The sequence below is a fragment of the Bufo gargarizans genome, chromosome 2 (assembly GCF_014858855.1).
Source record: "Bufo gargarizans isolate SCDJY-AF-19 chromosome 2, ASM1485885v1, whole genome shotgun sequence".
NCBI lineage: Eukaryota > Metazoa > Chordata > Amphibia > Anura > Bufonidae > Bufo > Bufo gargarizans.
Genome location: NC_058081.1, coordinates 81381125 through 81404558, shown reverse-complemented (window position 1 = coordinate 81404558; position 23434 = coordinate 81381125).

Sequence of the window (23434 nt, the reverse complement as noted above, 5' to 3'; positions counted from 1 at the left end):
CTTAAATGCACAGGTGGGGACAAGTATATACAATTAAACATCTGATTGGTGGAGAGAGCCTGTAAATAGGTGATTCACAGTGATGGCGTTACCCCCGGGCGAAGGCACGCCGAAACGCTCGTTGGGGTAACGCCATCCTGGGTCATATAGGACACAGTCTTTTCTAGTGAGTCTCTGCCTCCTTTTTTACCTTTACGGCATTAGATCCAGGTTATTTGATACCTGGCTACTATTGGGGTTTGCCTCTATCTGGTTTATGCTGCACTTGCATGCAACCCCTGTTCATTTTGCCGTGTAGGTATCTTTTTGATTGTTGACTCAACCGATACCTATGTTTTATTCCTGGTCAATGGTTGGTCACTGTACCATATATAACCTGTTTTATTGATTATCATGTTTTACATTTGACACGTGTGCTATCCCAGGGTGGCGTTCTTTTCTCTGCTTCTTTTCACTTTTTAACGGTATATTATTTATCGCTTCATATTTTAATCATGTCAAAATAAAATTATATATTTTTATACACGGTACTATGAGCTCAGTTTCCTTGTTTTCTCGATTTGTTTCACTCAGGAGCTAGTACCAAGTCACATTTACGGGTGTCCTTTTGGTTCTATTGGGTGGACACTTTTTACCAATTGGCCACCTCTGGTCTTTATTGTTTTTTTTTTATTATTGTGGGCAGTCTAAGGCACACCTGTGCAATATTCATGCTGTCTAATCAGCACCTTGATATGCCACAGCTGTGAGGTGGGATGGATCATCTCGGCAAAAGAGAAGTGCTCAGATTTAGACAGATTTGTGAACAATATTTGAGAGTAATGGGACTTTTGTGTATGTAGAAAATGTTTCAGATCTTTGAGTTCAGCTCATGCAAAATGGGAGCAAAACCGAAAGTGTTGCATTTATATTTTTGTTCAGTGTATATATACAGTGGGATGCAAAAGTTTGGGCAACATTGTCAATCGTCATGATTTTCCTGTATAAATCGTTGATTGTTACAATAAAAAATGTCAGTTAAATATATCATATAGGAGACACACACAGTGATATTTGAGAAGTGAAATGAAGTTTATTGAATTTACAGAAAGTGTGCTATAATTGTTTAAACAAAATTAGGCAGGTGCATAAATTTGGTCATTTTGTCATTTTGTCATTTTATTGATTCCAAAACCTTTAGAACTAATTATTGGAACTCAAATTGGCTTGGTAAGCTCAGTGACCCCCAACATACATACACAGGTGAATCCAATTATGAGAAAGAGTATTTAAGGGGGTCAATTGTAAGTTTCCCTCCTCTTTTAATTTTCTCTGAAGACTAGCATGGGGGTCTCAAAACAACTCTCAAATGACTTGAAGACAAAGATTGTTCGCCATCATGGTTTAGGGGAAGGATACAGAAAGCTGTCTCAGAGATTTCAGCCGTCTGTTTCCACAGTTAGGAACATATTGAGGAAATGGAAGACCACAGGCTCAGTTCAAGTTAAGGCTCAAAGTGGCAGACCAAGAAAAATCTCGGATAGACAGAAGCGACGAATGGTGAGAACAGTGAAAGTCAACCCACAGACCAGCACCAAAGACCTACAACATCATCTTGCTGCAGATGGAGTCACTGTGCATCGTTCAACCATTCGGCGCACTTTACACAAGGAGATGCTGTATGCGAGAGTGATGCAGAGGAAGCCTTTTCTCTGCCCACAGCACAAAAAGTGCCGCTTGAGGTGCGCTAAAGCACATTTGGACAAGCCAGCTTCATTTTGGAATAAGGTGCTGTGGACTGATGAAACTAAAATTGAGTTATTTGGCCATAACAAGGGGCAGTTATGCATGGAGGAAAAAGAACACAGCATTCCAAGAAAAACACCTGCTACCTACAGTAAAATATGGTGGTGGTTCCATCATGCTGTGGGGCTGTGTGGCCAGTGCAGGGACTGGGAATCTTGTCAAAGTTGAGGGATGCATGGATTCCACTCAGTATTAGCAGATTCTGGAGACCAATGTCCAGAAATCGGTGACAAAGCTGAAGCTGCGCCGGGGCTAGATCTTTCAACAAGACAACGACCCTAAACACTGCTCAAAATCCACTAAGGCATTTATGCAGAGGAACAAGTATAACGTTCTGGAATGACCATCTCAGTCCCCAGACCTGAATATAATTGAAAATCTGTGGTGTGACTTAAAATGAGCTGTTCATGGTCGGAAGCCATCAAACCTGAATGAACTAAAGATGTTTTGTAAAGAGCAATGGTCCAAAATACCTTCAACCAGAATCCAGACTCTCATTGGAACTTACAGGAAGCGTTTAGCAGCTGAAATTTCTGCAAAAGGAGGATCTACTAAATATTGATTTAATTTCTTTTTTTGTGGTGCCCAAATTTATGCACCTGCCTAATTTTGTTTAAACAATTATAGCACACTTTCTGTAAATCCAATAAACTTCATTTCACTTCTCAAATATCACTGTGTGTGTCTCCTATATGATATATTTAACTGACATTTTTTATCGTAACAACCAACGATTTATACAGGAAAATCATGACGATTAACAAGGTTGCCCAAACTTTTGCATCCCACTGTACACTGACCTAAAGAATTATTAGGAACACCATACTAATACGGTGTTGGACCCCCTTTTGCCTTCAGAACCGCCTTAATTCTACATGGCATTTATTCAACAAGGTGCTGATAGCATTCTTTAGAAATGTTGGCCCATATTGATAGGATAGCATCTTGCAGTTGATGGAGATTTGAGGGATGCACATCCAGGGCACGAAGCTCCCATTCCACCACATCCCAAAGATACTCTATTGGGTTGAGATCTGGTGACTGTGGGGGCCATTTTAGTACAGTGAACTCATTGTCATGTTCAAGAAACCAATTTGAAATGATTCGAGCTTTGTGACATGGTGCATTATCCTGCTGGAAGTAGCCATCAGAGGATGGGAACATGGTGATCATGAAGGGATGGACATGGTTAGAAACAATGCTCAGGTAGCCCGTGGCATTTAAACGATGGCCAATTGGCACTAAGGGGCCTAAAGTGTGCCCAGAAAACATCCCCCACACCATTACACCACCACCACCAGCCTGCACAGTTGTAACAAGGCATGATGGATACATGTTCTCATTCTGTTTACGCCAAATTCGGACTCTACCATTTGAATGTCTCAACAGAAATCGAGACTCATCAGACCAGGCAACATTTTTCCAGTCTTCAACAGTCCAATTTTGGTGAGCTTGTGCAAATTGTAACCTCTTTTTCCTATTTGTAGTGGAGATGAGTGGTACCCGGTGGGGTCTTCTGCTGTTGTAGCCCATCCGCCTCAAGGTTGTGCGTGTTGTGGCTTCACAAATGCTTTGCTGCATACCTCGGTTGTAACGAGTGGTTATTTCAGTCAACGTTGCTCTTCTATCAGCTTGAATCAGTCGACCCATTCTCCTCTGACCTCTAGCATCAACAAGGCATTTTCGCCCACAGGACTGCCGCATACTGGATGTTTTTCCCTTTTCACACCATTCTTTGTAAACCCTAGAATTGGTTGTGCGTAAAAATCCCAGTAACTGAGCAGATTGTGAAATACTCAGACCGGCCCGTCTGGCACCAACAACCATGCCATGCTCAAAATTGCTTAAATCACCTTTCTTTCCCATTCTGACATTCCGTTTGGAGTTCAGGAGATTGTCTTGACCAGGACCACAACCCTACATGCATTGAAGCAACTGCCATGTGGTTGGTTGACTAGATAATCGCATTAATGAGAAATAGAACAGGTGTTCCTAATAATTCTTTAGGTGAGTGTATATATATATATATATATATATATATATATCATATTTTTCGCTTTATAGGATGCACTCCCCCCAAAAAAGTGTGGGGAGAATGGCTGTGCATTTTATAAAGCGAATATTAGTGAGCGCTTCCATTATGGGATCTCTGATTGGGGGTTATTGACAATGAGGTCTGATTTGAGGTCTGATAGGTGTCTGAATTAAAGGGCTTATCTGAAGTCTGATGGGGGTCTCACATTTAGGGCTGACCTGATGTCTGATGGGGGTCTAAAATAAAGGTCTGATCTGAGGTCTGATGGGGGTCTCATATTGAATGCTGATATGAGGTTTGATTGGGGTCTGAAATAAAGGGCTAATATAAGTTCTGATGGGTTCTGATATGGAGGGCTGATGGGGTTCTGATATGGAGGGCTGATGGGGTTCTGACATGGGGGGCTGATGAGGTTCTGACATGGAGGGCTGATGTGATTCTGACATGGAGGGCTGATATGGGGGCTGATGTGATGTCTTGATATTTATGGGGGTCTGATCTGAGGTCTGATGAAAAACATTTTTTTTCTTATTTTCCTACTCTAAAACCGGGGGTGAGTCTTATCGTCAGGTGCATCCTATAAAGCGCAAAATATGATATATATAGGGCTGGGCAGGTTACAGGGAAACGCAGATACCCTGTCCCGGGTACACTGTCTGGTGGGTGTTTACCCCCTCAGGGTTTAACAAAGGGGGGAGGTATGTAGGAAGGTGTAAGGGGCCGTCAATGATGGTATGTGTCACCGAGATTCCTGGCCTCAGTGAGGTAAGTTCCGGTAGTTTTAAGTGTCAGCGGCAGTTAGTGCTGACTGACACTGTTTTGTTGGTAGAATGGCTGTAAAGCCGATCCAGGCCAGCTCTTACTGGGAGTAGCCAAAGTGCTAGGGTGGGTGGATGCTCCCCACGCTCCAGGCCGGGACTTTTTTGGCCTATATAAAACCCAGCCAGCAGTCTCAGCTCGGTGTGGTTTATCCTCCATCTGACAGAGAAGCCGGGGAGTCTCTGTGTTTTGGGACTTGTGAATTTGTGCCGTGCTAAAGGGCTGAGAGCCGCATGCCAGGAAACAGACCCCTAAAGCATGCTGTGGACTGCGGAGGGAAAACTTCTAACCAGGTAAAGATTTTTTTCTATGGACATTGCAATATGTGAACAAACACCAAGACTGTGAACGGTCATTTTGTTTTTCCTTATGTGTGAATAAACGCCAAACTGCCTCTATGCTGCCTCCTCTAGCCTGTCTACCAGAGCAAAACCCCACAATTGGTGTCGTATGCGGGCAAACGCAGTGAGGCAGGCCTGAAGTCTGACATTTTTTTTTTTTTGCTTTTCCCAGGCACAAGTACTTCGGTGGAAGAGGGGGAGACAACCCCGCTTAGTGTGATAGTGGGAGACATGGAGAACTTGCCGCCAGGTCCGGAGCTAGCCGACCTCCATGTCTCTGGGGATAATTTTGGTACTGCACAACATCGGGACCCAACCCTATCCCGAGCCTGGGAAAATGTGTTATTAATAGATGGGGAACCACAACAACCTGGGGCAGAGGCGGTGTTTCCCCATTTTGTGGTTCATCAAGAGATGTTGTATCGAGTAAACCAGCTGCAAGGTGAATCAATTGAACAGTTGGTGGTGCCCCAGGCTTATTGCAAACTCGTGTTAGAGTTAGCTCACCAGCATGTTCTCGAGGGTCATCTGGGAATGCAAAAAATTCAGGATCGGATTCTACAGTGGTTATACTGGCCCAGTGTGTTCAGAGAGGTAGAAAAATATTGTAGGTCTTGCCCAACCTGGCAGATAACTAGCCCCCAGCCACATTTATGTGGTCCCCTGGTCCCCCTCCCGATTATTTAAGTCCCATTCGAGCGAATCGCTATGGATCTCGTAGGTCCGGTACCGAAGTCTGCTAGAGGACACCAACACATCTTAGTTGTCCTCGACTACGCCACTCAGTACATGGAGGAGGGGCCACTGTGGCATACATCAGCCAAACTCATAGCTAAGGAGTTAATGAAGATGTTTTCTTGCGTGGGTCTGCCTAAGGAGGTTCTGACTGACCAAGGGACCCCATTTATGTCCAAGGTCATGAGGGAACTCTGTAAGTTGCTTCACATAAAACAGCTACGGACGTCTGTGTATCATCCGCAAACGGATGGCCTGATAGAGAGGTTTAATAAAACATTAAAGAAATATGCTAAAAAAAGTGGTCTCTAAGGATGTGAAGGACTGGGACCTTCTTCTGCCCTATCTCATGTTTGTAGTGCGAGAGGTGCCCCAGGCCTCTACAGGGTTCTCGCCCAGAATTGTTGTTGAGTATGTCACGCAGATGCAAGGACGGATGGAAACAGTTTTACCTCTTGTTAGGGAGCATATGGAGGCAGCGCAGCGAGCCCAGAGTAGGATCTATAATCAGCAGGCTCGAGTCCGTAACTTTAACCCGGGTGATAGAATATTGGTTCTGGTACCAACCGTAGACAGTAAGTTCCTAGCTAGGTGGAAGGGGCCCTACGAGGTGCTTGAAAAAATCGGAGAGGTAGATTACAAGGTACATCAGCCAGGGAGGCGAAAGCCGGAGCAGGTGTACCATGCGAATCTGCTCAAACCCTTGAAAGATAGGGAAACGTGTACGGAAGACAGCCCACAACCAGGGTTCCTAGGGGAAACGGTTTTGACCCCTCTGTCTGAAGCAAGAGAAGCGGCTGCCACAGTGAAAATTGCTGACAGCCTCTCCTCTAAACAGGCTCAGGAATCCAGGGAGTTCATTAGTTGGAACCCGGATGTGTTCTCGGACCTCCCTGGACGCACTTCCATAGTCCGACATGACATTATTACTGAGCCTCAGGCAAAAGTCTGGTTAAAACCATACTGGGTACCCGAGGCTCGGCAAAAAGCCATCAGGGAGGAAGTACAGCTAATGCTCCAGCTAGGTGTCATCAAGGAGTCAAAAAGTGAATGAGCCAGTCAATTAGTCTTAATACCCAAGCCGGACGGGACATTGCGGTTCTGTAACGACTTCCACAAACTGAATGAGGTGTTTAATTTTGACGCATGTCCCATGACCCAAGTGGATGAACTTATTGAGAAGTTGGGCCAAGCCCAGTATTTTTCTGTGTTGGACCTCATCAAAGGGTACTGGCAGGCAGTGATGGCCAGTTCGCAGTATTCGCCGAAGAACACATGTGATCTGCCATTTTCACTCCTGAGTCCGGCAATGCAGAGGTAAGTCCTTATCTGTGCCTGCGCCGTGAGCCGCTCTAAAACACATGGGGTCACCGGGAGCAGGCAGTTCCCAGAACAGCCTTCATTGGGCTGTTCTCGGAACTGCCTGCTCCCGGTGACCGCATGTGTTTCAGAGCGGCTCGTTGCGCAGGCACAGGTAAGGACTTACCTCTGCCTCGCCGGACTTGGGAGTGAAGATGGCAGATCGCATGTGTTCGTCGGCGAACACTGCGAACTGGCCATCACTGCTAGCAGGTACCCTTGACGGAGGCTGCAAAGGAAAAAACGTCTTTCATCATGCCAGAGGGGCTGTATCAGTACAAGGTATTACCCTTTGGTCTATATGGAGCTCCCGCCATGTTTCAAAGGCTATTGGACATTGTACTCCGTCCACATCATCGGTACGCTTCGGCATACCTGGACGATATTGTTATCCACAGCACCGACTGGGAAAGTCACCTACCTAAAGTACAGGCTGTAGTGGACTCCCTTAGGAAGGCTGGCTTAACCGCTAACACAAAAAGTGTGCGATAGGGTTACAAGAGACCAAGTACCTGGGGTATGTACTTGGGCGTGGAATTATTAAACCTCAGTTGAACTAAATTGAGGCAATTAGGAATTGGCCCCGACCTGTCACTACTCAGCAAGTAAAGTCGTTCCTGGGTATGGTGGAGTATTATATGAGGTTTATCCCCAATTTGGCTACAGTCGCCGCACCATTGACAGGCCTTTTGAAGGGACACAAGTTAGTGACGGTTCAGTGGAATGAGCAGGCGGAAAAGGCTTTCTCCACTTTGAAGTCTGCCCTGTGTGGGTGTTTTGACACCTGACTTCAAGAGGGAGTTTGTGGTACAGACCGATGAAGTATGCCTCGGAGCTGTACTCTCTCAGGACATTAATGGGGAGGAACATCCTGTTGTTTTCCTGAGCCGCAAACTTACCCCAGCTGAGACTAGGTACAGTATAGTGGAGAGAGAGAGTATCTGGCCATCAAGTGGGCACTCGAGTCTCTCCGCTATTATCTGTTGGGGAAAAAGTTCCGTCTGGTGACTGACCAATCCCCTCTCAAGTGGATGAGCCAGACCAAAGAGAGGAATGCTCGGGTCACCAGATGGTTCTTATCTTTACAAAACTTTAAGTTTTCCGTGAAACATAGGGCAAGCAGGTTACAGGGAAACGCAAATGCCCTCTCCCGGGTACACTGTCTGGTGGGTGTTCACCCACTTAGGGTTTAACAAAGGGGGAGGTATTTAGGAAGGCGCAAGGGGCTGTCATTGATGAAAGGTATGTGTCACCGAGATTTCTGGCCTCGGTGAGGTAAGAGCCGATAGTTTTAAGTGTCAGCGGCAGCTAGTGCTGACTGACACTGTGTTGTTGGTAGTATGGCTCTAAAGCCGATCCAGGCCGGCTCTTACCGGGAGTAGCCAAAGTGCTGGGTGGGTGGATGCTCCCCATGCTCCAGGCCGGGTCTTTTTCGGCCTATATAAAACCCAGCCAGCAGTCTCAGCTGGGTGTGGTTTATCCTCTATCTGACAGAGAAGCTGGGGAGTATCTGTGTTTTGGGACCTGTGAATTTGTGCCGTGCTAAAGGGCTGGGAGCCGCATGCTGGGAAACAGGTCCCTAAATCCTGCTGTGGACTGCGGATGGAAAACTGCTAACCACGTGAAGATTTTGTTCTATGGACACCAAGACTTTGAACGGTCATTTAGTTTTTCCTTAAGTGTGAATAAACACCGAACTGTTTAAGCTAAAGACTTTGTGATTGCCTCTATATTGCGTCTGCTAGACTGTCTACCAGAGGAAAACCCCCACAATATATATATGTATGTGTATATATATATATATATATATATATAAAAATGAAGATAATCCACAGCACTCCTTGAAGAATACAATGTGGTCTTTATTCACACATATCAAAAATCGACAACGTTTCGGTTCTCTCACAGAACCTTTTTCAAGTCAGGCACCTGACTTGAAAAAGGTTCTGTGAGAGAACCGAAACGTTGTCGATTTTTGATATGTGTGAATAAAGACCATATTTTATTCTTCAAGGAGTGCTGCGGATTCTCTTCATTATTTCCTGTCCTGAGTCGAGAGACCACCGCGGGCACCCTGTCTTACTATTGAAGGGAGTGCTGCCAGATTTTCTTTATATATATATATATATATATATATATATACACATATAGTGGATATAAAAAGTCTACACACCCCTGTTAAAATGTCAGGTTTATGTGATGTAAAAAAAAATGAGACAAAGATAAATCATTTCAGAACTTTTTCCACCTTTAATGTGACCTATAAACTGTACAACTGGTCTTTCCTGAAATTTTCTTGTCACATCCCACAGCAAAAGCTATGATCCACAGAGAGCTTCCAAAGCATCAGAGGGATCTCATTGTTAAAAGGTATCAGTCAAGAGAAGGGTACAAAAGAATTTCCAAGGCATTAGATGTGGTACATGTGACAACAATCTCCCGTATTCTTCATATGTCTTGGCTATGGGGTAGAGTGGCAAGACGAAAGCTTTTTCTTACGAAGAAAAACATCCAAGCCAGGCTACATTTTGCAAAAACACAACTGAAGTCTCCCAAAAGTATGTGGGAAAAGGTGTTATGGTCTGATGAAACCAAGGTTGAACTTTTTGGCCATAATTCCAAAATATACACTGACCTAAAGAATTATTAGGAACACCATACTAATGCGGTGTTGGACCCCCTTTTGCCTTCAGAACTGCCTTAATTCTACGTGGCATTGATTCAACAAGGTGCTGATAGCATTCTTTAGAAATGTTGGCCCATATTGATAGGATAGCATCTAGCAGTTGATGGAGATTTGAGGGATGCACATCCAGGGCACGAAGCTGCCGTTCCACCACATCCCAAAGATGCTCTATTGGGTTGAGATCTGGTGACTGTGGGGGCCATTTTAGTACAGTGAACTCATTGTCATGTTCAAGAAACTAATTTGAAATGATTCGAGCTTTGTGACATGGTGCATTATCCTGCTGGAAGTAGCCATCAGAGGATGGGTACATGGTGGTCATGAAGGGATGGACATGGTCAGAAACAATGCTCAGGTAGCCCGTGGCATTTAAACGATGGCCCATTGGCACTAAGGGGCCTAAAGTGTGCCCAGAAAACATCCCCCACACCATTACACCACCACCACCAGCCTGCACAGTGGTAACAAGGCATGATGGATACATGTTCTCATTCTGTTTACGCCAAATTCGGACTCTACCATTTGAATGTCTCAACAGAAATCAAGACTTATCAGACCAGGCAACATTTTTCCAGTCTTCAACAGTCCAATTTTGGTGAGCTTGTGCAAATTGTAGCCTCTTTTTCCTATTTGTAGTGGAGATGAGTGGTACCCGGTGGGGTCTTCTGCTGTTGTAGCCCATCTGCCTCAAGGTTGTGCGCGTTGTGGCTTCACAAATGCTTTGCTGCATACCTCAGTTGTAATGAGTGGTTATTTCAGTCAACGTTGCTCTTCTATCAGCTTGAATCAGTCGACCCATTCTCCTCTGCCCTCTAGCATCAACAAGGCATTTTCGCCCACAGGACTGCCGCATACTGGAAGTTTTTTTCGCTTTTCACACCATTCTTTGTAAACCCTAGAAATGGTTGTGCATGAAAATCCCAGTAACTGAGCAGATTGTGAAATACTCAGACCGGCCCGTCTGGCACCAACAACCATGCCACGCTTAAAATTGCTTAAATCACCTTTCTTTCCCATTCTGACTTTCAGTTTGGAGTTCAGGAGATTGTCTTGACAAGGACCACAACCCTACATGCATTGAAGCAACTGCCATGTGATTGGTTGACTAGATAATCGCATTAATGAGAAATAGAACAAGTGTTCCTAATAATTCTTTAGGTGAGTGTATGTTTGGCGCAAAAACAACACTGCACATCACCAAAAAAACACCATACCCACAGTGAAGCATGGTGGTGGCAGTATCATGCTTTGGGGCTGTCTTTCTTCAGCTGGAACTGGGGCCTTAGTTCTTTCTTTTTAAAATCTTTTTATTGATTTTAAAACAGGAGTTAAATGATACATTCATTGGTTAACAAAGCATATTTTGTAGAATGAACAATAAATGCTTGGATACAGCATGATAAGATCCGGTACAAGTAAGCATATAAGGGAAAATGACAATAGCAATAATCGATAATACGCTGACACGATCATGTAAAGCCGATAAGAGCTGTGATAGGGAGTTGCCTAAGCACTTCTCATATCTTTGGATAGGAGTCCCTGCAAGGGGAGCTAAGATGTTCCTGTAGTTATCTTGGCGGCATAGCATTGCACAATCAGTTTCTTTTACAGCCATCAAGTTGGATAATATCATAATGGAAGTAAACTCCAATGAAGTAACTGGAATTGAACTAAACTCTCCATATAATGGAGTTGAAGAGGTTAAACAATCAAGGACAAAGGGCAAAGGGAGTGAGGGGGAGGGGATTTAGGGGGGATAGAGGTGTAAAGGAGGGTACATTTGACAAGATATACAGGTCCTTCTAAAAAAAATTAGCATATTGTGATAAAGTTCATTATTTTCTGTAATGTACTGATAAACATTAGACTTTCATATATTTTAGATTCATTACACACAACTGAAGTAGTTCAAGCCTTTTATTGTTTTAATATTGATGATTTTGGCATACAGCTCATGAAAACCCCAAATTCCTATCATTCATCCGACCAATAAAAGAAAAGTGTTTTTAATACAAAAAAGTCAACCTTCAAATAATTATGTTCAGTTATGCACTCAATACTTGGTCGGGAATCCTTTTGCAGAAATGACTGCTTCAATGCGGCGTGGCATGGAGGCCATCAGCCTGTGGCACTGCTGAGGTGTTATGGAGGCCCAGGATGCTTTGATAGCGGCCTTAAGCTCATCCAGAGTGTTGGGTCTTGCGTCTCTCAACTTTCTCTTCCCAATATCCCACAGATTCTTTATGGGGTTCAGGTCAGGAGAGTTGGCAGGCCAATTGAGCACAGTAATACCATGGTCAGTAAACCATTTACCAGTGGTTTTGGCACTGTGAGCAGGTGCCAGGTCGTGCTGAAAAATAAAATCTTCATCTCCATAAAGCTTTTCAGCAGATGGAAGCATGAAGTGCTCCAAAATCTCCTGATAGCTAGCTGCATTGACCCTGCCCTTGATAAAACACAGTGGACCAACACCAGCAGCTGACGTGGCACCCCAGACCATCACTGACTGTGGGTACTTGACACTGGACTTCAGGCATTTTGGCATGTCCCCAGTCTTCCTCCAGACTCTGGCACCTTGATTTCTGAATGACATGCAACAGTCCAGTGCTGCTTCTCTGTAGCCCAGGTCAGGCGCTTCTGCCGCTGTTTCTGGTTCAAAAGTGGCTTGACCTGGGGAATGCTGCACCTGTAGCCCATTTCCTGCACACGCTTGTACACGGTGGCTCTGGATGTTTCTACTCCAGACTCAGGTCCCCCAAGGTCTGGAATCGGTCCTTCTCCACAATCTTCCTCAGGGTCCGGTCACCTCTTCTCGTTGTGCAGCGTTTTCTGCCACACTTTTTCCTTCCCACAGACTTCCCACTGAGGTGCCTTGATACAGCACTCTGGGAACAGCCTATTCGTTCAGAAATTTCTTTCTGTGTCTTACCTTCTTGCTTGAGGGTGTCAATGATGGCCTTCTGGACAGCAGTCAGGTCGGCAGTCTTACCCATGATTGCGGTTTTGAGTAATGAACCAGGCTGGGAGTTTTTAAAAGCCTCAGGAATCTTTTGCAGGTGTTTAGAGTTAATTAGTTGATTCAGATGATTAGGTTAATAGCTCGTTTAGAGAACCTTTTCATGATATGCTAATTTTTTTAGATAGGAATTTGGGGTTTTCATGAGCTGTATGCCAAAATCATCAATATTAAAACAATAAAAGGCTTGAACTACTTCAGTTGTGTGTAATGAATCTAAAATATATGAAAGTCTAATGTTTATCAGTACATTACAGAAAATAATGAACTTTATCACAATATGCAATTTTTTTTAGAAGGACCTGTATATGAAAAGCTTGATCTTCGAATCCAGAGCGAACCAACCAGACACATAAGGTCTTAAAGTAGTGACCAGGCAACCAGTGTTGTAGAGGTAAGGTTTGTAGATGTCTACTCTGTGATAGTGGAGATAGAGGGATGTACCTGCAACTAATTAAGTGACCGAGGATTCCAGTTTCTTGAGCTGATAATAAGTTATGTTATCTTTCCTAGTTGTCCAAGGATTCAAAATTTTTGGGTATTTGTGATGTGAGTGTGATTCCCAATGAGAAAGTTCCTCAAGTCTGGCTAGAGCTTCTACTTTTACTCTTCATTGAGAATTTGATGGAGATATACTTTGTATTGAGGTTGCTTCAAAGGCGCTCCGTGGGTGCTCTATATTGTGTCAGCGGTATCGAAGCAAAACCGCAAGATCTGCCGCATAAAGGGAGGCACTGTTATAGATAATTATGATACTGCGCTCTGGGACCATGGACATTTTTGTATATTAAAGTGGGTATATTGTATGTTAATTACATGGAGCGTACGGATATACAACGCTCTATAGGTATCTATTTGAGGCCTCAACTTTATTTTCATCCTTCCCTTTCTTCAAAATCAGTATAATAATTGCCTCCATCAGAGACGGGGGCAATTTTCCACTGATACAGGATTCATTCAGTACCTGTAGTAACCCGGGTAGGAGGATTTCCGCATGACTCTTATATATACCGAACGGAAGCCCATCCGATCCGGGGACCGAGGAACTCTGAATTCCCGTTATGACCTCCTGCAACTCCCCCAGAAGAATGGGGGAGTTCAGGAGCGCCGATTCCGGTTCAGATAGTGCAGGAATCCTAGTTTGTTTCAGAAACTCTTCTATATTAGTCCCTGTGTCATCTAATCCAGAGCGATAGAGGTTGTTAAAATATTTTGCGAATTCTCCCTCAATTTCCACTGCCCCTTCCAGTCTACGGCCTTCACCTGTTTGAATTTGTCTGATCTTTTGGGGGGCCTTTTAGTTAGATATTATGGAGACTAGCAATTTTCCTGTGTTACCTCCCTCACAAAAATGCTCATATCCTTGGAAGAACAGTTGGTTCTGTGCCTTTTTCGTCATGTAGTTTATATACTGATCATTGGCTGATTTTAATTTAGCCCGCATATTTCCATCGTTATTTATTCTAATCTTACCTTCCAGATCTTTTACCTTTTCTTCCAGACTTTTTTCCTCTTTAAAGAACTCCGTTCTTTTCTTTTTAATTATACCATAGTACAGCCCGCGCAAATATGCCTTCATTGCGTCCCACACAAAGTGGATATGTGCTGTACCAATGTTTTCTCTCCAAAATTGCGCAAGTTCCTCATTTATTCTCTCTGTGTATTTTATAATAGTTTACCAGTGAGCATTCAGTCTAAACGGTCTGACGATGGCAGGTTGTCCCCCTATCTTAATAGCCAGTAAGATCGGTGAGTGATCTGAGATTCCATGAATCTCGTATTTCCTTTTCGAGGTTAAACCGAGCATCTCACTATTGGCCAGGGCATTGTCAATTCTGGACATAGCGTTATATGTTTTACTAAAACATGAAAACACTTGCTTGTTGTCATACAGCCATCGCCAGACATCGTTTAGCCCTGTTTCCTCACAAAACCCTTGAAATAGGGAATGTTTTCCCTGCTGATATTTTCCAGCAGTGGATATTCTATCTAATTCAGGGTTTAGTACACAATTAAAGTCTAGCACCGGGCACCGCTCTCTATTATACATGAAAACCGTCAACTGGTACAGGACTGTCATAGCAAATGGGGGTGGGATGTACAGGAAAGATAGTATGCACTTCCTGCCATTCCATCGGCCATAGAGAAAGATAAATCTCCCATCTGTATCAATCGACTGTTCCAACGGGACATAGTCAACGTTCTTGTGGACGTATACACTAATCCCACGGGAATATAACGAGAATCTGGAGTGGAACTGGTGCCCCGCCTATTTCTTTATTAAGTATTCGGGGGTCTCTGGTGGTGCATGTGTTTCCAAAAGTGCTACTATTGCTGGGAGGTGTCGAGTAATCAGGTCAAAAACTATGACCCGTTTTGTTCTATCCCCTAAACCGCGTACATTCCATGTTAAGATTTTGTCATTCATTACGTTATGGAGCAATAAGAGAGTCGTCTGCCACCCCTCAGTGACAACCGTGACCGTGCCCATTCCCATCCCATCCCTCCCCAAACCCCCCCCCCCCCACATTCCCCTAACCCACCCCCCTCCCCCAAACTGGTTCACTGGTGTTGAACACCCTGTCAACCTCTTCCATTACGCCCACCCGCTAATGGGCGCCCACCACCCCACCTCCACCCCCAACCACCATCCCGCCGACCTACTGCAACATCTAATTCCTATTTCTCCACAGAGTCCAACCACTCAAGGGCATCTCTGGCTTTCTCAAAAAACATAACAGTATCCTTATAGACCACTCTTAGTTTTGCAGGGTACATCATAGAGTATTTAATATTACTCTCTCGCAGTCTTATATCGTAGTACTCCCTGCGCTTGTTTTGGGTGTCCCTAGAGAATTCAGGGTATATCTGTATTATATGCCCATTATATTTAATCTCCTGCAGTTCCCTCTTGCGCCGGAGCACCCAATCTCTATCACTTGAGCATAATATTCTAATCAGGAAGGGGATTCTGTGGGCTCGCTCCACGCAAACCATGGTTGAGTCCCCTCCAGTTCCCAATACTTGTATTATCTATTTTTTTAGAAATCCAGCGGGGCTTTCCCCCTCTACGCCTTCAGGGAACCCCACTATTCTCAGATAATTCCTGCGCGCTCTATCCTCCAGATCTGTCAGTTTCATATTAACCCGCCTATTTTCCCTATCCAAGTCATCTATCGTCTTGACCATTTATCTCTGTTCTGTCTGAACCTCCACCAATCCGGCTTCTACGTGTTTAATACTCGCCCTGATTTTATTCATATCATCTCTAATTAGAGTAATATCCATCTGTAATGCCTTCACTGTGGTGGAGATATCTATCACTGATTGGTTTGTGGTCTGGACTACCCCCAATATATCCACGAACTTGCTGTCTATAGTATCTAATCTGTCTGCGTCAATTTCCCTCAACTTGTAGGTTGCCTGCTCCTCCTGCAGCGGCGGGTCTGTCAACCCCTCTGCTGATTCCGTCATTTGTTTTCCCCCTCTGGGCTTGGATATAGGCGATTTCAAATATTTTTCGATTCTAGCCTGTGGACTACTTCCCGCCCCAGCTTTGGGTGATCCAGTGCCCACCAATTTTCTGTTATATTTTGGCGGCATCTTGTTGGTTACTTTGTCCAGATATCTGGTGGTATCCTGAAGTCCCGTAACCAATAAGGATTAATAGGGACCACGGGATATCCCCAAAATGTACTGCCGCTCAATAACACAGCCCGAGATTCTGCAGACAATCAAAAACATTCAGAACCAACCTTTCACCACCCGCAGACAGATTGCAACAATATCTGAAGGAAAGTAATCACGCCAATAGCTAAGACAAACAATTACTATGTTAACAATGGTTAAAAAATGGACCATATAGCTTTTATATATATATATATATATATATATATATATATATTAATTAATAAATTAGTTGGGTTATGTGTTAATTCCCTGTTAGTTTCTCCAATCAGTCCGGGGGGGGGGGGGGGGGTCAGTGTGTGTGTATAAAAAGACGGATATGGAATAGGGGAGGCCCCCACAGCACACAACACGTCTCCCCCAGTTAAACCAGAAACCCAAGCGTTGAAGCTCCAGCCAATAGTCCGATATAGACCAGCGTCTTGTAAATAGTTTTCAATATTGTCTGGAAGCTGTTATTCACCCCAAATGTCCAGTGTGAGCGGTTGACGTCTAGGTTGGCGTCGGTTGTAGTGTGTAGTGGTCTCCACCGCGTCACCGACAGTGGCGGTGCGACTTGTATGTGCCGGGCAAATTCTGCAAGCGGTCCAGGGGGTCAGTATGTATAAGGGGAACAGGAGGTAGAATGTGGGGAATCCCTGCGACACATAACCTCTCCCCCAGTTGGACCGGGACCCCAGACATTAAAAGTTCGACTAGTGGTGATCTGTCCGGCAGTGTTAATGGATGCTATTGTGTCACCACATCTGCGGGATACACCGGTTCCGGATTGTCTGCTGAGGTATCTATAACCCGCAGCCCACTAACTGTCCCAGGTCCAATCTACTGAACCGCATAGAGTGGGGCTATATAACACCAGGTTTAGTGAGTAGTACGTGTTAGTAATATATTAGTGACGCCCGTGGGCGACCCCACTCTCACCAGTATTTGGCCGACCGGCCAGGATTGCGCAACATCGTTCAGCCGCCGAACAGACTCGACATGCGGCCACTTCACCTGGTCCACGGATACTGTATGTTGCGGCCACTTAGGAGATGAGAATGTGAAGACTTGTGAGGTCCCGCTCTCCCAGATAGCATCCGGCCTGCTGCGGTGGAGCCCGAGTCCTTCTATTCCCAGCTCACTTGGTCCTCACTCTGTGCTGCTGTTAGTGTTAGTGTGTCCCGTGACTCGGTCTTCGCTGAGTACGCTGTACACGCTCCCAGGACACGCCAGTGCCTTCCACAACTGCCTGCTCACCGGCGCTCCACACTCACATATCGCAAGTCGTTCATGTCAGCCAGTCAAACGCCGAACAAAGGTAGGAGACGAGACAGGGGAGGCAGGCGGGCAGAGGAAGCGGCAGGGGGCGGCACCCAAGCGGACGTAGCTGCGCCGCTACGTCATGCCGCTCAGCCGGGTCTCCTGCTGACCAATATCCCCACTTTAATATACAAAAACGTCCATGGTCCCAGAGCGCAGTATCATAATTATCTATATCGATGGAGATATAGTTGACTTCCAGTTTAAAGCGATCAATAATCTCGCTGCTGCCTGCAGAATTCTCAAGAGGGAAAGTTTAGGATTTGCTAAAGAGTTGGGTAATAGAGTCAGGAGGGCTATTCTTGGACAAATAGGAAGTAGAGCATAATTTAATTTGAGGATAACTCTTATTAGCTTAAAAACTGATTCCCAATAGATTTTAATTATAGGGCATGTCCACCAGATATGTAGGAAGGAACCCTTTTTCTGAAAGACATCTCCAGCATCACCATACATCAGACTCAATCTCACTGGGGTTAAATACCACCTTGTGAGGACTTTGTATGCATTCTCTTGTATAGTCACACATCTAGAGAGAGTTTTTGGAGAGTTCAATACAATCTGTGTTTCCTTTTCAGAGAATTTCACATCAAAATCCCTCTCCCATTCCCTTATGAAATAAAGAGAGGAAGGGTATTCCATTGGTAATAAGTTTCTAGAGACAATAGAGATAATCCTCTCAGGGTATTGGGTTTGAGAAATTAATCTCTCGAACCATGTTAGTGTCGGGTTCTCTTTGTTCTTTTTTAGAATAGAGCATGTGACAGATTTCAGACATGTAAATTGTATCTGATTTAAAGTTATTTAGTTGGAATTTCGCCACTAACGCTGAGGGGTCTAGAAAGGTTCTCTCACTGTCTAATAACTCATCGACTGGAAAGGTGGAATTTTGTAGTTGAGGGGGTAGGATGTTAAAACTGTCTGTGTTAAGACTTAGGCAGTCTTTGATAGACATAAGGGGGAGGGAAAAGACAGGCAAATTCCTCTTATTTCGGGGTTGTTCCATATCGCCTGGGTAGTTGACGCAAGTGGATCTCCTTTTATAGGTTGTGGAGCCTTCCCAGGTTCTGATAATAGCAAAGGCCTGTTAGGGCAACCAACTAGATCTTCTTCTAAGGGAATCTGGAGTTTATGACCTGGTTTCCTCATCCAGTCAATGATCCTATTAAGGTGAACTGCCCTGTAATATCTTTTAATCAAAGGGAAACCGATTCCTCCCTTTAGAAAGGGAAGAAGCAGGATCTTGTTAGAGATTCTGGGTTTTATGTTCCCCCAAATATAAGAGGAACATATTTTCCTAAAGGAATTAAAAAAGCTACTTGGCAGTTTTACAGGAAGAAGTTGGAGTAGATAGGTAATTTTGGGAACAATTAAGGAATTGAATATGTTGCGTCTGCCTAACCAAGAGATAAAGGAAGGTGACCAGGAATTTAATGTTGCCGGTATGGATTTTAACAGAGGGGGGAAGTTGGTCTCATATAGTTTAGATAAAACCGGTGTAATATTTATTCCCAAGAATTTTATGTATGAATGTGTCCATTCAAATGGGTGTTCTCTTTAAGTTTTTGTAGGAGTTTGGATGGGAGATTTATGTTCATTGCCACAGATTTTGACAGGTTTATTTTGAAATTTGAGATGAAACCAAAGGTGGTGAAAATCTTAATTATAGCAGGGAAGGCCTGAAATGGGTTAGATACTATTAATAATATATCATTAGCATATGCCGCTTGTTTAATTTCCAAATCGCCACAGACCAAACCACTAATCTCGTTGGATTGTCTGATGTATTGTAAAAGGGGTTCAATCGTGAGAATAAAGAGTATTGGTGAGAGAGGACAGCCTTGTCTCGTCCCGTTATTAATCTGGACTGGCTGAGAGAGAATGTCGTTTACTTTAATGTTTGCACTCGGAGAGATATACATTGAGAAAATAGCCTTAATGAAAGGGTTAGGGAAGCCTAGCTTAGTCAGGGTACTTTTGATGAAGGCCCGTGCCACTCTATCAAAGGCCCCAGTCTTTTTTGCTAATGCAATAGAGTTTATGATTTTATAGGTGTTATCTTTACCCTCAACTCTAGGAATTAATCCAGTTTGATCTGCGTGTATGAGATCCTTTAATAGAGGTTTTATTCTATTGGCCAATATCCTACCGTTCATTTTTATGTCTAAATTTAACAGTGATATAGGTCTATAATTAGAACACAAGTTAGGATCCTTCTGTGGTTTGGGAATCAGAGTGATATGGGCGTTAACTGTTTGAGGTGGGAATGCCATGCCAGATAGCGCAGCGTTGAAGGAGTCAAGTAGGTGAGGCATTAGTGTTCCTTTAAAGGAAAGATAATAAAGCATTGGGAGGCCATCAGGTCCTGCGGATTTACCTTTAGCCATTTTTTTTATAGTATCTGAAATTTCAGAGATCTTTACTGGTGAGCACAGACTGGTTGCTTGTTCCGGGGTTAAAGAGGAAAGCTGAATTTTGCTTAAAAACTCTTTAGTCAGTTTCAATTTCTCCTTTCTAAGGATATCAGGGTCAGACTTATCTATATTATATAGGGCTGAGTAGAAGCGTTGAAAGGCCTCTGCTATCTCCACGTCATCTTTTACTAATTTCTTCTCTTCGTTCAGAATTGCAGAGATTCTAGACTTTTGTTTACGTTGTCTTATTAAAGCCAGCATGAATTTAGTAGGTTTGTTACCATGCGCAAAAAAAATTCTGTTTGAGAGCTAGATATAACTTTGCCGATTGTTTGTTCAAAAGTTCCTTGAGCTCATCCCTAGCTGAGGAAAGTTCCTGTAGGTGATGTTTATTCTGGGAACGTTTGTGTGCGGATTCCAACTCGGATATCTTGTCATAAAGCTTGGCTACTCTGGCACGTCTTAGTTTGTTTAAATGGGAAGCTATTGAGATAAAGTCACCTCTGATAACAGATTTATGAGCTTCCCAAATTATGTGTGGGGATATCGCTTCTGACATATTCAGAGAGAAGAAATCTCTCAGTTTCGTCTCTATCTTATCTTTCACATGCATGTCGTCTAATAATGTCTCATTTAGTCTCCAGATGTATGTTTTGGGGCGAGTATCTGGTGATTTTCATTTGAGAAACACTGGAGCATGATCAGAGTGAACCATATTACCAATATGTGTCTCTGTGCAGAGGTGAATTTGGAAGTGGGAACTAGTATATAGTCTAATCTGTGGTAAGTATTGTGAGGGGGGGAAAGAAGGTGAAATCCCTTTCTCCTGGATTATTTGCTCTTCATGCATCTATGATTACTATTGTGTATTAATTTATTTTTTGCAGTTAAGTGTTTTTGAGGGAACTGACGATTTTCCTGATGAGGTATCAAACTGTGGGTTAAGGGCGACATTAAAATCGCCAGCTATTGATATCCCTTGTCTGAATTCTTCAAACAGTTTCCATGTATTTTCAAACCATATTTTTGGAGCTACATTGGGAGCATAAAAGTTAGCAAATGTGTACATTTGAGGGTTTATTATCCCTTTCACTAGTATAAATCGACCTTTAGGGTCTGTCTTTGATCCAGTCATGTTAAAGTCTATGTGTTTATGGAAACCTATACTCGCGCCAAGCCTATTTGAATGACTGGAGGAACTATGAAACCACTGATTATAATAGGATCTCAATAGGTTCGGAATCCTATTATTTTTAAAGTGCATTTCTTGTAAAAAGATCACCTGAGTTTTTTCTTTATGTAGGTAATGTAGGATCTGGCTTCTTTTTGCAGGGGTTCTGAAACCTCTAACATTGTATGTAGCTATATGTATGTCAGCCATATTGGTGATTGAGGAGTGAGGGAGCTATAAATTACATACCACTGGTTGCCTGGGTCTGCGATGTTTCTGTTGTCCGATGGATAAGTTGATGGTGTTCACTGGTTCAAAGAGTTTGCAGTTGTTGGTGGGGGAGGGTAGGAAAGGGCTATAAGATAAGAGAAGAAACGTCAACACATATTGATAATAGTACATTAACAAACCTCTGCTAGAAATATTAACTGGGGATTTTAGTATCCCTTTGTGGGACCTTATTTGGTCTGTACCTCTAACCAAGGCCAGAAGTACCGAGCCCCAAAAACTGTCCAGGGCTGACATGTGAGGGAAAAAAATAAAAACTTTAATCTAAAGACTAAGAAGACTATGATTTCAAAATATGACATCATAAACATAGGCTGCTGAGTGCCCAGACTCCGGGACCAGAACCTTTGACAGATCAGATATTGATCTCAGTAAGTTAAAGAATCAGCAGGGGTCAGATGGGGAGTCAGCGCATCCACAACCCATGCCACCTTCCTACAGACAAGCAAGTTTAAACTGTTATCCCAGGAGAACAGGGAAGCGGTCAGTCCTCCTCTGAGATGATGCGTCTGGTACTTAGTCTTTTATGCTTTTTCTTGGATTTTTGAGATTTGCCTCTCCCCCTCCCAGTTTCCCAAGAAATTTGAGGCATGATATCCTGTGGAATAAGAACATCATCTGGTATCTCCAGAGCTGTAAGAATATCTGGGAGGTATTTTGGAGATCATAAGATGTATTTTTTCTCTTTACAGCTGATCAGCATCCCAAATGGGAACAGCGATCTAAAAGCAATGTGTCTGTGTCTTAGATGATCTGTGAGAGGTTTTAGGGCACGTCTCTTATTAAGAGTGACAGGGGCAAGATCTTGGAACAGGAGAATTTGGGATCCTTCATATTCAATGTTTTCACTTTTCATCACTAGATCTTTCTGTGCAAAGTTTAATAGTTTGCATATGATGTCCCTTGGGGGGTCTCCAGATTTAGGTTTAGGGCGTAGAGCACGGTGGGCTCTTTCAATAGTGATTGGGTCTGGATAGTCTTCACCCAGCAGCACTTTGCATATCTCTTTTACTGCAGTAGGGATAGCATCCATAGCAACAGTCTCTGGGACTCCTCTGATGCGTATGTTATTCCTTCTGCCTCTATTGTCCTGATCTTCAATGTAGTCATAAAGATAATTAATGTGTTGTTGGTAGACAGAGAGAGCAGTTGAGTTTTTGTTGGTGTATTCAGCCACGGCCGCTTGAGTGGATTCCAAAACTTCAACTCTCTGACCCACTTGTCTCATTTCTCGTTTAATTTCAGATAGTTCCTCCAAAACTGGGTTTAATGCTTTGGATAAAGCTTGTGAGATGAAGGATCTAGATATTGGTAGGTCTGAGGCTGCATCAATTGGATCATCATCATCACTTTCTCTGTCTTGTTGAGATATTGACTGACGTTGAGGGTTGCTTTTGGGGGTGGATGAAGGAGCCCCCTGATTACTTAGATTTTTCTTCATCATGAATCTATCCAGGTCAGTTTGGGATAGAGAAGGAGCCCTGGACTGCTTGTGAGAGTCTTGGTAAGCCCCCCTATATCTTCCCACTTTCACCATATGTGTGTATGATCAAGCCCCTGAATTATACTCACTGGTTCATCAGAGATTAAGTGATCACCAAATCACTAGACTTAGAGACCTATATGACCTGCTTTGTCAGACTCTATATCATCTTGTGGCTGTGAGATTGTGCTTCTGCAGGGTTTCACTTTAATAAATTGAGTAACTGTCCCTTTAAGTAGGTTGTTTTGGCAAAAACGGCTTATGAGAGGTGAGAATAGGTAAAAATTAACCGACCAAGCTGCCTATGGTAATG